The sequence below is a fragment of the Ctenopharyngodon idella genome, chromosome 17 (assembly GCF_019924925.1).
Source record: "Ctenopharyngodon idella isolate HZGC_01 chromosome 17, HZGC01, whole genome shotgun sequence".
Classification (NCBI taxonomy): domain Eukaryota; kingdom Metazoa; phylum Chordata; class Actinopteri; order Cypriniformes; family Xenocyprididae; genus Ctenopharyngodon; species Ctenopharyngodon idella.
Window position 1 is genome coordinate 32,650,914 of NC_067236.1, and position 17,021 is coordinate 32,667,934.

The 17,021-nt window shown below is 37.3% G+C and overlaps 2 long non-coding RNA genes across 2 annotated transcripts; one reads left to right on the plus strand and one right to left on the minus strand.

Annotated features, from left to right (window-relative positions):
* The first annotated feature begins 118 nt into the window (after window positions 1-118).
* Window positions 119-3,221, plus strand: LOC127498641 (uncharacterized). Its single transcript, XR_007925936.1, has 5 exons — window positions 119-254; window positions 388-442; window positions 671-2,615; window positions 2,702-3,018; window positions 3,116-3,221. It is a non-coding gene; the product is annotated as an uncharacterized LOC127498641 (long non-coding RNA).
* LOC127498645 (uncharacterized) lies at window positions 588-16,596 on the minus strand. Its single transcript, XR_007925941.1, has 2 exons — window positions 16,306-16,596; window positions 588-828 (listed from the first exon to the last, which is right to left on the minus strand). It is a non-coding gene; the product is annotated as an uncharacterized LOC127498645 (long non-coding RNA).
* Window positions 16,597-17,021: the final 425 nt, after the last annotated feature.

The following is a 17,021-nucleotide window of genomic DNA, read 5'->3' on the forward strand; positions in this document are numbered from 1 at the left end:
CATACGTCTATGTAGAAATAATCATATTTTAAACCTGCGACATTTTATCTACATATAAACATGAATTATGCCACACTAATATTTCTAACGTTTAGAGAGGAAAACATTTGATATTTAATTCTATAAACTACAAACCGACATGTTCAACGTTTAATACCAAACAGTCTGATGATAAAATAGACCTTTAAAGTGTAATTTTAAACGCAGAACGCAAAATACTGACATAGCCTATTTTCTGACAAAGTTAAGAATCAGTAAGTGTTGTTTTTGTCTTTATTTTAATGTTATACTTTATCATAAACTGCTCCAATGGTCAGTACATTTCATTCAATGTTTCTGACCGCTGTTAAACCTCTTACTGTGTTAATACATTATTTCTCATTTCAGTCTTTCACTTGTCTGGAGACACGAGCACGCATGAGTCCACATGGGCTCTTTTTATGTGAGTCTGAACTCTGATTACATGCTGATTCACTGTTACGTTTAATGTTCTCCAAATAAGTCTATAATTCTCTTCACATAAAGCACCATGTTCAAATGTCACCTGAGCTTCACCTCAGACTGGTAAAGTGCATTTAACCACACAGACTAAATGTATTGGAGGAGTAATCCAGTGTAAGAAGGCACTGCATGTGTGATACGAGTGCGTGACCTTTGACTCCGGAATCAGGGAGTGATCCTCAGTGGCGCTTGGAGAAAGCCGGCGTTTCCTTTGGGTCCAGGACAAAAGCAGATAGACATCTGGGATCCCGAGGCGGCGTGAGGCTGATTGCTGTGAAAGCGGAGGTCAGGCCGCGTGGAATGGGTTTAGCCTCACAGGTAGAGTATCTGAGGATCAGGGATAGAGGAAGCCGCGCGTGCACTGGAATCAAAGGATCAGTGTACGGACACGATAAAATCAGAAGATGTAATGGCTGTAAAAAGGGGATCAGAGGGGAGTGTGTGTGTGTGTGTGTGTGGAGGCCACATGTAAACAGGCCAGTGGCTCATGCAGTGGCGTTAACCAGCTGTGCAGCCGCTCACAGTAGGAGATGAATTTGCAGAGGATGTTTTGCTTTGATATGCAGGAGACGCTGCACTGATCTTTGCATCACTGCAGTCGCACACGCCGTTATAGAGCTGCGTTTCTAATGGCAGCGTTTTACCTCGACACACACCGGACACTCACATCAGCCTCCCGCCGGCAAAACACAATACACTTTTAAAACGTGTTTATTTACGTGTTTTCTTATCATTTTTTGTTCTCTTATTCTGATTTAAAGTCACTACGACATCAAAATGGACAATTCTTTTTTTTTTTGTCATTCTAAATGATTTATAGGTGCACATCATTCACTCTAAAAATGCTGGGTTGTTTTTTAACCCAAATGCTGGGTAATTTTATTGGGTTATTTTTAATATTTTTACCCAAATGCTGGGTCACTCTGAAAATGCTGTTTGTTGTTGTTGTTTTTAACCCAAATGCTGGGTTTAGCCTGCTGGGTAATTTTATTGGGTTATTCTTATTATTTTTACCCATGTGCTGGGTCATTCTGAAAATGCTGGATTTTTTTTTTTTTTTAACCCAAATGCTGGGTTTAGCCTGCTGGGTAATTTTATTGGGTTATTCTTATTATTTTTACCCATGTGCTGGGTCATTCTGAAAATGCTGGGTTATTTTTTTTTAACCCAAATGCTGGGTAATTTTATTGGGTTATTCTTATTATTTTTACCCATGTGCTGGGTCATTCTGAAAATGCTGGATTTTTTTTTTAACCCAAATGCTGGGTTCAGCCTGCTGGGTAATTTTATTGGGTTATTTTTATTATTTTTACCCATGTGCTGGATCACTCTGAAAATGCTAGGTTATTTTTTTTTTAACCCAAATGCTGGGTTCAGCCTGCTGGGTAATTTTATTGGGTTATTTGTATTATTTTTACCCATGCGCTGGGTCACTCTGAAAATGCTGGGTTATTTTTTTTTAACCCAAATGCTGGGTTTAGCCTGCTGGGTAATTTTATTGGGTTATTTGTATTATTTTTACCCATGCGCTGGGTCACTCTGAAAATGCTAGGTTATTTTTTTTTAACCCAAATGCTGGGTTTAGCCTGCTGGGTAATTTTATTGGGTTATTTGTATTATTTTTACCCATGCGCTGGGTCACTCTGAAAATGCTGGGTTATTTTTATTTAACCCAAATGCTGGGTTCAGCCTGCTGGGTCATTTTATTGGGTTATTTGTATTATTTTTACCCATGCGCTGGGTCACTCTGAAAATGCTGGGTTATTTTTATTTAACCCAAATGCTGGGTTCAGCCTGCTGGGTAATTTTATTGGGTTATTTTTATTATTTTTACCCATGCAATGGGTCACTCTGAAAATGCTGGGTTATTTATTTTTTTTAACCCAAATGCTGGGTTCAGCCTGCTGGGTAATTTGGGTTATTTTTAATATTTTTACCCAGCTGCTGGGTCATTTTTAATGTCAATGAACCCCCTCACCCTACCCAGCGCTGGGTAAATGTAACCCAATGTTGGGTAGTCTGTGCCAAACCGGTTAAAACTGGAACTTAACGGTCGTTTTGTTTTCTGTTCTGAGAGAAAACTTCCTGAGGGGAAATTCCTGAATGAAATTAAGGTTTGTATTACATTGTATTTCTATCAAATTATTACTGTACAAAGAGGAAAACGTCTGTAGTCTCACATTTTAAATTTTTTGTTTAGATGTAACGTAGCCTACGCCGCAGCTAACGTCTGCTTGGAACGCTAGCCTTCTACAAACGCAGCACACACCGGATCTACACTCAAAGCGAACGACGCGCCGGCGCCACCATGGAAGTTTCACGGCCGTCAAACGAATGCACGACCAGGGCTGAAACACGACGCGACGTCGCTGTCATTATGCTAACAAAGTTGCCGTGCTCTCCACTGACTATAATAGGAGCGCTGTTGATCTAGTGCGCTAACGTCGCAGCTGTACGTGGTTGCGCTATGCATTTGACGGTTGAAACTTAAATGCCTGACAGATGAGATGGCACAAGGTAACGCTGTTTTTTATGTAACTTTTCAAAAATGAATATAAAAAATTGCCATTTAATGAACTGGAACAGCCTACTGATACCAGTTTTCTTTCCACAGATTCCCATTGGCTGCTGTTTCTTCTCCTGTCACATCCTACTAAATGTTTTGGAGTATTTTATGATTGTAAAAGACTGCTTTGCCATTGAATAAAAAATATTGTATATGAACTGTTCCTGTCCTATATGTATAGAGAGATTTTAGAGTGCATTTTAATTATTTAAAATAAAAAAAAAACAATATCAAATCGTGTGACCCAGCACTGATTAAAAAAACAACCCATCATGTGTTCTGTCCAATATTTACCCAGCGCTGGGTTGCCAAATAACCCAAATTGGGTTGTTTTAACCCAGCATTTTTTTAGGGTGTTAATGTTTTAAATTCATGTTCCTCATAATCTTGAATCAGAATATCTTCTCCTCCCTCTTGCAGCATCTCTTCTCTGATGATGAGGGCGGGGCAACCTGTCACTCACATGAGATCCACCAATAGCAAACCGCAGCCATCCAATCAATTCCCCACAGACCAAATCAAGCCCCGCCCTACATTTGTTCTTGTTCCAGAAGCATTTCACTACGTCACCATAAGGAAGAAAAGACTATAGCGCAACTTCCTTTCATGCCAAATTTAATCTACTTCCCATAGACCAGCATTCAAGATTCAAAGGCTGTTGTTTTTTTTTACCTCCATACAAGCCTGTAATTATTGCGTGTTCGGCCCAGTGAAATAGAAAAACCATCCGTGATGACGCTGAGCTCTTTTTTTAATGTCATCTGCTGAACTGCATGAGATTTTATTTTTAAAAGCACAAGCTCTCATGGATTTAGGCACAAATGAAGAAATGTCTGCTTTGCTGGGGAATTCGATCAGTCACATCTCTGAAATCCCACAGCTATATTTCACATGAAAGAGTACAAGACTCTGAGATTTTAAAGCTGCTTCACTCATTTATTTTATTAGCTTTTAATGAACGTAATTAGATGGCAAGTAATTAAATGTAATTGTGCTCGCGACATCCTCCCCCATCGCTGCAAATTGGCCCAAACAACATGTGTGGTATGAGCAAATTTGCTGGATTAATTGGGGATAGATAATATTTTTGGATTGTATTTCACACTAAATGGCCGCGCGCCGAAACAAAGAGCGCGGCTCAAGCTCATTAATCTCTGTCAAGGGGAAGCTCGGGTGCAATTTGCATGACTGAAGTAACGGCGCATGCTGTCGAGCGGCCCGGGCTGCCTGAGCCGCCTTTGATTCCTGCGTCAATCAGGGCCAGAGCTCCCGACGGCCTGACGGACCGCAGGAAAGCGCCGCCCGCTTCTGCTAATTACTCTGACACCATTCGAGAGCAAACATAGAAACCTCGACAGTGTGGCCCTCTTAGGGCAGAATGCGCTAAACTGAAATGCTTGTAAGGAGTGTCTCGCTGCTGTATAAAGAGCACAAACTAAACACTGAATTTAGATGCAGTTTCATTATTCAGGCTGTTTAAACTATGCATGATTCAGAAAAAGTCCATCTCCTAAGGATGCACAATATATCAGCCAACATATCTTATCTTCATAAATGGTCATTTTTAATGTTATCTTTGTTGATCCGATAAGAAAATTAGGCCGATAGATAATGGATTATTTCCTTCAGCTGAGACACATAACCACCATAGACACTGAGGGGGACACGTCCATCCCAATAATTAAAAATGGCCCCCCCAATATTTGATATTTTTGATGCTGTTTTGCTGTACTCCATTATGCACCACTCTTTTAAAAGTTGTATTTTTAGGCTGATATAAAGCACTCATCACTGTCAGAATGAGTGAGCTGGCCAATCAAATCAAAGAAGGCGGGGCTTACTGTTCACAGAAGACAAGTAGCTAAACCTTTAATATTTGAAGACTGTTTTATGATTGAAATATTCAGAGACCGATATCCAGTGATGTAAACTACTCAACATATTTATGAAATTTTGACGTTTTGATTTCAAAACATGCTATTATTTGATTAATAATATGATATAATGTAATTCATAACAGAATGTGACGAGACAAGACACGTTTCGCTTTTTTGACATATTAGACATACAAATAAGAGTGAATATTACAACTATTTGAGAACTACAACTATTTAATAAATACAATAGACCTGGAACTTTTACCGTTCTTATTTCTTTTTATTTATTCCCTTAACATTTTTTTAATTATTTAATTCCTTTTAATAAAAAAGTATGTTCAAGACATGGTTACGGCCTTGCTTCAGATGCGCGCTGTTCGCCATGATGCTTTTGAATTTCATAATATGACTGGAATCACTTCAAAATGAAGTTAAGGGCAACATGTGCAGCACAAATCTGTCATATAAGCTACATAAAATTATAATGAGAACACAACTGTAAAAGAATGTTGTGAATTCTTTGTGCGCCCGCGTGTTTCAGCGCGTTGTTGTGTAAAAAGCACGTCTATGGTCAGTGCTGCCAATTTAGCGATTTTGTCGCTATAGATTTAGCGAATTCCCCGCCCCTTTTGACACTTTTTTCAAAAGCCTAGTGACAAATCTAGCAACTTCTTGGACAAACCTTATCTAGATTCCGTGACTCGCCCTCTGATCTATATTTATTAATACAGATCAGTGGATTCGCCAGTATGACGTCATCTACCGACATTTAGCGACCAGTTTTAGCTACTTTCAGCTAAAAGCAATTGACAACACTGCATGGAGTAACACCATGACTAGCACAGTCAAGTTCGCTTGTGCATTCGAAGCCTTTTGTGCCATTGTAAGTTGTATTATTATGTTTATTTTTTGTATATATATCTGATTAGTCTCATATAGGATGAGTTTAGTTGAGTTAACGCTGCAGTAAAGCACTTCATTGTACCGCTGATCATCTTTAGCTTCAGCGTGCGCAGCTCAAACAGCAATGATGTTATTTGATACAAAGATGTTTACTATTACTGTAATATAAAATTTTTCAAAACCATTGATGCGTTATTATTAATAACTAGCACTTTTATTCTCGTATTATTTTCATCAATAATATGGTTTGATTAAAATAATTTCCTTTTTGTCTGCGCGGAGGCCATTTCATTTTATTTATCCATGGCACATGTGTTTTGTTTCTTTATTTACTTGTTTGCATTATTTAGGTATTTTTATTTTTTTTGTTAGGCAATAGATTTTTTTACTATAAGGTCTCATTTATTAATGCATTAACTAACATGAACTAACAGAGAGCAATAACCGTTGTGAATGTTAGTTAATAAAATATTTGTGTTCATGTTAGTTCACAGTGCATTAACTAATGTTAACAGAGACAACTCTGGATCTTAAAAATGTCTTAGAAAATGTTGAGATTAACTAAGATTATAAATCCTGTAGAAGTATTGTTCATTCATTGTTAGTTCAGGTTAACTAAAGCTAACAAAAAAATGTTCAAGTGTTACCTTTTTTATATACATATGTAAAAAAAATTTGGCCATAGGACTGTAAAATAAATTTTTCAAAACTATTCAAACTATGCTACTGTATATGTTTATGTTGAAGTGTTTGGGACATGGCTTGTAATGGTGAGCCTGTTGTTTTTGTAATCAGGCTCTTAAAAGTATATCAAAATTTGGATTTAGATTTATCAGCCAATATATCGGTTATCAGTTTTCAAATATAATGAATTATTGGTTATCGGTATCGGCCAAAATGTTCATATCAGAGCATCCCTACTCCTGGTAGCGCCCAATTCTGATTTATAATTATCAAAATGAGGAATTAAAAAAAATCACATTTCTATCCATTTATCATTAGTAAGTGAGTGATCACTGTGTGTGTGTGTGTTTCACCATCATTGCTAATATCCTGGAGGCATTTTTCTCATTATCAAATATTGTTTGATGTCTTTGTTTCATGATGATTAACGGCCAGCGCTGCTGTAATGTTGCAAACGCAGTGTCTCTGACGGCAATGCACATGTTTTCGGATGTGCTGGTCATTTCTCAGGACTGTTTTCACTCTCATTTATACAGTAAATGAACCTGAGGTTGGACACTCGAGGTGGAAGCATGACTATTCTTTTATGTTCTTTTGCATCTGCTCGTGTAATTGTGGTTTTTCTCGCTTAAAGGTTTTGGTGCTTGAAGTGTTTGCATACGCAGAAGCCATTGAAAACCCATGATATTGGTGACACGGCGAGCAAACAAACAGCAGAACGTCAGCCCTCGCCGTGTCACAGCGTGATTGAAGATTTGGGGCATTGTATCTTTCTAATGACATTATCCAGTCAAATCTAAAGGAGAGAAAAATGGCAGATACGAGCAGAGGCATTGTGCGGCGTCTTATTTAAACACATTTCGAGAGCGAGACAGACAGAGAGAGGCAGACGGGTGGCTAAATGAAAGGTTATGCTTTGCCCTGTGTTTGTATTGTCAATAACTGGAGAAGGCTGTCAAGAAAGTGCAGAGATAAAGGTCAATAACTCTGACAAATGTGTTTGTGTTTGAACAGTGGCGCTGATAGCAGCCGACGCGCCACAACACCGACACAAACACCCAATAACACACTCATTATTTTAACAGACACAAACACGAGCGGGAAAATCAAACGCGTCGCATATTAATCTACACCTTCATTATTCTGTTTATGCTCTCGGATCTATAAACTCATCTGGCATACACACATTCATATTGCTGTGGCTTCAGCGTCTCTTCATTTCACATTAAAATTCACAATAATGTCACAAACAACCTGATTCACAATAAAGTCATTCAGTGTTTTATAGCAATATTAATTATATGAGTACCAGTTTTCTTTTTTTCTTTTAAAAATATTTTAAATATTACAGCGTATTTTTGCACGCACTGGGAAAAATGGTCTAAATTAACTGGTTTTATTGAAGTAAAAAATGTTATTTCAACCTAAATACATTCATTTATACTAACAAATCTCATTTTTATGGGTTAAATCAGGTAGAAATAACAATTGCAGGTTTACTCTTTTTACAATGTACATTATCCAAAATAACATACTGTCTCTATTTTTAAAAATATTCTAATTTCACAATTTCTTCCCCTTTTTGTAGATGAATAAATGTGAATATTACAGCAGAAAAATTATAGCTACATGGAAACTAAGCACTGTTACTGTATGAATATGTGAATATACATGTATGAGAGTGTGTGTGTGTGTGTGTGTGAGAGAGAGAGAGAGTGTATGAGAGAGAGTGTGTGTGTGATGTGTGTATGAGAGTGTGTGAATGTGTATGTGTGTATGAGAGAGTGCGTGTGTGAAGTGTGTATGAGAGAGTGTGTATGTGTATGAGAGTGAGTGTGTGTGACGGTGTGTGTATAAGTGTGTGTGTGTGATGTGTATGAGAGAGTGTGAGTGTGTGACTGTGATGTATATATGAGAGTGAGTGTGTGTGATGTGTGTGTGTGTGTGTGAGAGAGTATGTGAGTGAGATGTTTGTGTGTGAGAGAGAGAGCGAGAGAGCGTGTACGTGTGTGTGAGAGACAGAGAGAATGTGTGTGTGTGTGTGTGTGTGAGAGAGAGAGAGCGAGAGAGCGTAGATGAACATATGATTGTAAACTCATAGAAAGATTCCCATCATGTCTAATATGTTGTTGTTTGTTGTATGTAGTGCAAGTTTCAATTTCATATTTTTCTGTTCTGTGTTTAATCCTGTGGGAAATAGATGCTTCTACATGTTTGTGTTTGTTGGTTTAGGACAGATGATCTCAGAGCAGTAGTGAGTATTTTCACACACTGAGGGGAAGTTGTGTGAAGTACATGTTTAACTGCTGCTGGCGAATAAAACTGATGCAAATGTTAGTTTTCTTTATGTTCCTGTGAGTGTGTGAGATGTGCTTTCACTCGTTCCACTGGGAATATGAAGTGTTTTTGTGTTTCTGCTGCTCATATCGTCCTGTGGTTTGCATTCGGTGTGATCTTATGAATTCAGGGCTGTTTCTGTGTGTTATTGGCCAGCGCGTCGTGCAGATCTTTTGTGAAGTAGCTGTTCCGGCATTCTTTCATTATCTGGAGCAACAAAGAAAGTCTTTTGTTTGCAGTTTTCCTGCAGGCGCCTCCATCCGTCCGTAACTTACTACTGTCCCCTGCTGGCCGACCGCAGCACTGTGTGTGTGTGTGTGTGTGTGTGTGTGCTTATCAAACAGTCATATCTGGAGCACATTTATGTGAGAATGTCGTGCTTCTCCTCAAATGTGTGTGTGTGTGTATGTGTGTGTGCAGGTGAGCTGTGAGTAACACACACTCAGCTGTTCATGCACTTCTGCTCTGGTTATTTGGACGAGCAAACGCTGAGAGGAAGAGCTCATCCAGGGTAAATATGGCTGATTTTCAGGAGTGTTTCCATAACCCCTGCAGAATCACTTCTGTGAATGTGTTGATTCTCTGCTCGAGAGTTTTGATCCATCGATGCCCTCTTTGATCGATCATTAATGTGCATCCTGGACTTTTTTGGCTCTTTTTCCCCATTGTGTTTTTCTGCGGGGGTTAAACGCCTCGGCTGACAGTTGGCGGATGTGCAGTCAGGTTACTCATGTCAAATGACCAATTAAAGGGGCTATGGAGGATGGCAGGTCGCTCTCTAGTGCTGCGGCCTCATGGGAGACCAATCAAACCAGAGCTCTATCACTCAAATGTAAACTGGATTCATTCATTAGCCATTTACCAGCCCTATCATTATTCATTACACACACGCTCAGAGAGGACACACACACACACACACACACTCCCTCTACACTGGAACAGATGCAGATGCACTGAATTAATTCACTTTCTTTGAAATGATATTGTTCAAATGGTACATAAAGGGGGTTTCACAGCAAAGAACCATTATTGTTTCCTCTAAGAACCTTTCAGTGATTGTTTTTCTTAGTGTGAAGAACATTTTAAAAATCTGAAGAAGCTTTTTTTTCTTTATAAAGATTCATATTTACAGTTGCAGGGGAAACATTTATTGCAGGTTTATAATTTTTCTCTTCTCACTCTGTTTTGTAAAAAAAAAAAAAATTAAACTCCCCGTGGAGTTTATTTTTAATTATCTTTTTGAACTGAACACTACACTCTAAAAAATGCTGGGTTGAAAATGGACAAACCCAGCTTTTGGGTTGTTTTAACCCAATGGTTGAGTTAAATGTTTGCCCAATGTGCTGGACAGTTTTATTTAACCCAACTATTGTTTAAAAATTACTATGTCTGGCTTAAAATGAACCCAAAATAGGTTGGAAATTAAAAATCAGACACATAATTACTAGAGGCAACAATAATAATCAAAAGGTGAACATTTATTAATAAGAAATTTAATAAATGTTTATTGTTTAATTATTATGTTCATTTCCAACATACTTTGGGTTCATTTAAGTAAGCAATACAGTAATTTTTAAACAATAGTTGAGTTAAATAAAACTACCCAGCATGTTGGGCAAACATTTAACCCACTGGGTTAAAATAACCCAATCACTGGGTTTGTCCATTTTCAACCCAACTTGGGTTGTTTTTAACTAGAGATGCACCTTTAACCAGATACCGATAGCCGAATATTCAGTGTGATATCTACCGACAGATTGGGGGTTTTGCCTTTTATACCTTCTTTTAAATTAATGATAATTTCATTATAATTAATAATTAATGATTATATTTTTAATTATTATATTTTGAAAGAAATTCCAATAAAAACTATTCTACTCCATTTCATCAACTTTTTTCAGAGTAACTGGCATCAGTAAACACATTACTCAAATTAATATTAACACATTAACTAAATTCTGAAGATTCAATTAATATTTCTTAACTTTCTGAATGTTATTAATTAATATAATTACTATTAATATTGAATATCAAATGGGTTTCTTAGCATTTTCTTTACACAAAGCCCAAATTCAGTGCATTTTCCTGCCCTCTTCTGATCGACCCTGACTATCGCCTGTTTTTAAACTATCGACTGATAGTCGATAGTGTGTTTTTTCAATATTATGAGATGCAGAAATTCATATTGTATATGTACTGTATATTCAGTAAAACACATTTTGGCTTGCTACACTCGAAAAATGCTAGGTTAAAAATAGAGATGCACTGATATATCGGCCAATAATCGGTATCACCGATAAATCGGTGCATCTCTATTTTTAACCCAACATTTTTCGAGTGTAGCTAGCCAAAATGTGTTTTACTGAATATACAGTACATATACAATATGAATTTCTGCATCTCATTATACTGAAAAAACATTATTTATTTGTGAGAGAAGAAGCACAGTATTTCTGCCCAGTGTGAGAAATTATTTTCCATTGAAATGAATCGTTTTATTCAATCTTTGAATGATAATGTGTGCATGTGGTTTGTGGTGTAATGTCCTCTGTGACACACGAGTTTCATTGATCACGTGTGTGAAGATTATCAGATCAGTGCTTGACCTCTAACCTCACACCTGCTGGTTAAAGACACTAATAGTATTTACTCATTGAGGGTGTAAATGCACTAAACACACTTTGGAAACACACGTCTCTTTCGGTTGTCTTCCTCTGTGTTCAGTGAACCACTTCAACCCTCAGCAGCCTGACAGCCCGTCGGTGAATATAGTTTTATTTACATGCTTTTATATTCCTGTCTCGCTTGTTTCTGAGAGACTATAAATATCTCAGGCTTGTTGAAACGGTGCCGTCCTTCACATGAAGGTGTCTCTGGTGTGGTGGAAGAAGGAAACGCTGGGCAGAGTTGTGACGGCGGGAAGAGCGATGCTGAATTACACAAAATCATAACATGATTTACAGGCATATACTGCACTGAATCCAAGCTTTAAAGTCCACATGAAGCAGCGTTCGAAACAATGTAGGGTGGCACTTATGAACGAATATGAACGTGGTTGATAATAAGAGGAATTGATGATGTTCATAGCAAGGAAAATTAACAGTTTTGATTTCATATTGTGAAGCTGTTTGTTGGTCTGTATTTACACAGGTAAATACATTTATTAATTATATAAATGTATGTGTGTGTTTTTGTGGCTGTGAAATTTATTTTTGTCTGATTTATTATAGCAATGGCAGTCAAAAGTTTGTAATAGGATTTTTTTAAATGTTTTTTAAACATTAAAAAACACCAAGGCTGCATTTATTTGAACAAAAATACAGTAAATACAGTAAAAATTGTAAAAAAATTATTAAAATTAGCTGTTTTCAATGTGAATATATTGTAAAATATAATTTATTCCTGTGATCAAAGCTGAATTTTCAGCATCATTACTCCAGTCTTCAGTGTCACATGATCCTTCAGAAATCATTCTAATATGATGATCAAGAAACATTTATGATTATTATCAATGTGGAAAACAGTTCATATTTTTGTGGAAACCGTGATACATTTTATTTTTCAGGATTCTCTGATGAATAGAAAGTTCAAAAGAACAGCATTTATTTGGAATATAATCTTATATTATGACTTTACAGTCACTTTTGATCAATTTAATGCATCCTTGATGAATAAAAGTATTAATTAATTCAAAAAGAACTTTTGAATGGTACTGTATTTATAATGTATTTATACATCTTCTGACAGACTGCATTAATTGTGATCTGAACTGAATTTGTATTAAACCTCTTCTTCTGCACTTCTGTTGACAATGTCCAGATATGAAGCTAATTGTAAAACTAATTGTTCTGTCACTCTTAAATAGATATATCTGCTTTATTTTGATCATTTATAGGACTTCATTTACATTATATTATGAGAACCCAATATTGAATTTAATTAAAATAAGTAATTTGATTGATAAACACGGTCATATAGAGTATTAAACACTGACAGACAGAAATGCAGCTGGACCGCAGTTATTTTCTTTTCTTTTTTTTTCTACTTGTTTGTAGATTTTTTATGCTAATTCTTCATAGAAGTTAAACGGAGAGATCGTAAACAGACCCCGTGTAAAAATATCCTGTCGTTCGGCCACAAATAGTTCCTGCATTTCATCTTTCAAAGGCTAGGAGTGACTTTTTCCACACAATGAGAAGCACATCTAAATTTAGGGATGAACGATTTATTTTTCCGACTGTAAAGAGAAGCGGTTGACGAGATCTAGTGGGACGTCTCTTTTCATGTCATCTCTGGTTGAAATCAAACCCAGTCTAAAAATACTCTGGCGCTCTGACCGGCGTGTGCTAATTGTGTGGATGATAATAAATGCACAAAGAGCATTAACTGTGCGATATTTAATGAGTGACAGCAGCTCATCCATCACGGCCTCTAACGAGCTGCTCGTCTGAGCTCAGATCTGCACAAACCTCAATCACGCATGACCACAAAACCGCCGCGCTTTTCAAATCACGTGTGTGTGTGGAGCTTGATGTGTGTGAGATTATAAGTGCTCAGAATATAAAATCTGTCAAAGCTTCTAGGGTGACCAGATTTCTCATGGTGGAATACGGGACGGGATGGACAGCTCAATATGCTATATATAATATAGTTATTTGTGTATTTGACCAGTCAGGCACAAAGAGAACTGAGATCAGGATCGCGCGCTGCCGAGAGTGCGCTTTTGGGTCATTCAGCGCAATACCGTATTGCGTTCTTCATTTCACAACTTACTGCACATAATAACTTGATAAACTCTTTTTGAAGATACTTGTTAAATGTACACTTTGACATTTTCGCGTCTGACTTGATCTGCATCTGCTCAGCGCTCTCTAAAATCCCGCCTTCAACTGCAAGTTAATCGATAACGAATTGTGATTGGAAAGTAATTTTGTTCTGCAAAATATACTTTGACGAGATTGGCTAGCTTTGATTAGGCTATTCTCGCATGACAGAAGACTACCGCCGAAATCAAATACTTCTCTACTATAAAAACCGTACACCAACAGAGTATGTCCGAATTCATCGTATTCGAAAAACAGTAGGCGAAAAGTCCCCGGATGACCTACTAATTCCGGCGAGATTCTGAAGTGTGCATTCGATGGACAGTTTACTATCCCATGAGGCCATGAGAGGGGATTTATGAATGGAGGTGAAGCAACGTAACTGACGCCGGTAGGTCACATGATAATGACAACATGGCGGATGTAGAACATCTGGATTACATTCATACTACCCCCATTCATACTATATGGAACGTACTTTTTTAACAGTTGCGAAGTACACTCAAAAAAAATTAATTGTTGGATTTACTTAAAAAAGAAGTGTCAAGTGGTTCCACGCAACTATATTGAGTCATTTGTACAAATAACAATTTAGTTGTATGAACAAAAGAATTTCAAGTAAAGCTGACAAAATTTCTTTAAGTACAAATCATTTGAATTTGTCACTGTTACATAATATTTATATGTGCAGTTTACTTAATAATGTTGTTTATTACGTAAGGTGAACACATTTATTGACTTAATTTACCTTATTAAATGAATTTTCTCTACAAAAAGCACTCAAAAAAATAACTCATTGAACAAACTCAATTGAATTGATAGCAGAAATTCCACCCTAAACATGCCTGCTCACAGCCTAAACTAAACTAACTTTTGCATAATGGTAACCTCAAAATTCAAAAACATTACAGAAACTCCTCTAAATGTCCAATATAACTGAACATTAAACACTAACATAAACTAACAACATCTTTCCCTTTACTGAAAACACATAAAATAACATAAAATCCCTAAATTTACTCTCCTAATGCAGTCCCTTGCAAAGCATGCTGGGAACTACGGATCCACTGCCCAGTTAGTTATGTCAACATTAATTTGTGCGTTTCACTCAGCAATGTTAAGTTGACTGAACAAACACTTACTAAGTAAAGCTGACAATACTCATTTTTAGTAGAAACAACACCGTTAAATTATGTTCATGTAGTTACATGAGTTTTTTAAGTAACGTGAACAAGGGTGGTTTGAGTGAAACTAACAACAGTGAAAGTTCATTTTTTTGAGAGTAAGTTCAAATTCACATGTAGTACCTACTCAGTATAAGATTTCGGACACACCTTACTTGTTTTTATGATCACCTGGCAAAGACAATTAGGGAAAGAAGAAATATGGGACAAAACTTGACTTTTTCATAATATGTCGGGACACTAAAAATAGAGCTGAAATACGGGACTGTCTCGGGAAAACGGACGTCTGGTCACCCTAGCTGCTGCAGGTGAAGTCACTCGTTGCTTTTTCCTCCAAGACTAATGCATTTGTGATGATTTTTGCTGTTTTCAACTGAATACATGATGTTTACCTGCAAGTGTGCACACAGTTATTGAACTGGGGCCTCATTTATAAAATGTCCTAAATTTGATCTTAGGATCATTTCTCAGATGTGCGTACATATGATTCATAGAATGAACATACACAGAAAACGAGCGTACACCTCTCTTTAAGATGTGAAATCTATAAATCGCAAGGTAGTCGAAGAAAAACTGCATAAACAGAACAGACCGGAACACATGCGAGCTACAGTGACGATGGAGGTCTACATAGATGAGAGATTGTGTGAAGAGGTTAGAAAGTACCCACACTTGTACAACTCTAGCATGAAAGAATACAAAGGTGTTTACATGTGTTGTAACTCGTGGCGAGAGGTTGCTCAAAACTGGGCATGCGTCGAACGCCTGTGTACATGTACGAGTCAAATGAAGTATACTTTCCAAGGCTGTGCGTTCGATTTTGAGTGTACACTAGCATACGCCTAAAAAAACAAAGTATACCCAGGGCTTTAGTCATCTGTCTCAATTGCAAAATTCTTCCAGTGCACTGAAACATTCCCACAATGCACTGTGAAAACCAGGGAGCGCTGATGCTCACTATGTTCCCTTATGGAGGTTCTGAAGTACGAAACATAAATCACACGAACCAACCCAATACACATCATGACACGCGATAGATGTTTTTAAACACAAAACATTAGGTAGTGAACATAATCTAGCTAAGATTTATAATTAATTTACACCTGAAAATGATGTGTAACAAAGTATTTATCATGAGGTGCTTTAAATAGCATTACAAAAAATAATGTAATGAAAATATCAGTTCTGCTGTTGCTCATAAATACCAGTACTCATGTCCTCTTCAGTGTCTCAATGCATAGTGAGCCAGGGTCCTTACTAGTGTACACTACATTGTGATTCACAAGCTAGGGAGCTGATTGAGATGCTCCCTTTGTCTTTGCATCATTGATTGTAATTGTATTTTATTTATTTGATTGATTTCATGAATCTGTATTGTATAAAGCGCTATAGAAATAAAAGTGACTTGATGTGACTTGACAGCTGTTTACCTGCTAGCATGCACAAATGAGCGATCCACGCATGTGAAGGAGGGACGCTGAGTGGAAGTCATGGGCTTTAGAGGAACTCATCTCTCCTGCTGTAATCACGGCTGATCCGCTCTTCAGAGGTTGGGTTCGTCCGCCTCGCGCTCATTGGCCGTCACCTCCAGATGCTCAGGGACGGGTTTCATGCTTCTGTCCAAAATCAAATTACAGGCCTCAGGATTTTTTCAGGAAAATGTCCATGATGTCATTGAGAATGTAGTCAAGACAAATGCATATAAGAAAGGAAAATATACATAATAAATAAAACCACAAATTAAAGAAAGTAAAGGTATCATAAACAATTTACTTGTTTGTGTTTTTATGTCCTTGTGGTTCTTTTTTACTTAAAATAAAAGCATTTTGGTTGACATGCATTTTCATTGTTTAGTTGGTGTTCCTCAGTGATGAATGAACGAGATTAACATGACGGCACATGCTAGTGGATGAGTTGAATCAACTCCACAGCAACTACATACATTTATCCACTAACCATTCAGAAACATCCAGTTTCATTCTAAAAGTTGTAACTTCTTCCTGAGTCTCTCCATCAGTGTCGACTCCGGTTTGAACAATGTAAGGCTGAACACCGTTACTGACAATCCTCATTTTGGCTGCGTGAGATTCTCCAGCTTTGTTGTTGTTGAGCGACCGAAGCGTGAGCTGTTAAAGCTCCGCCCTCT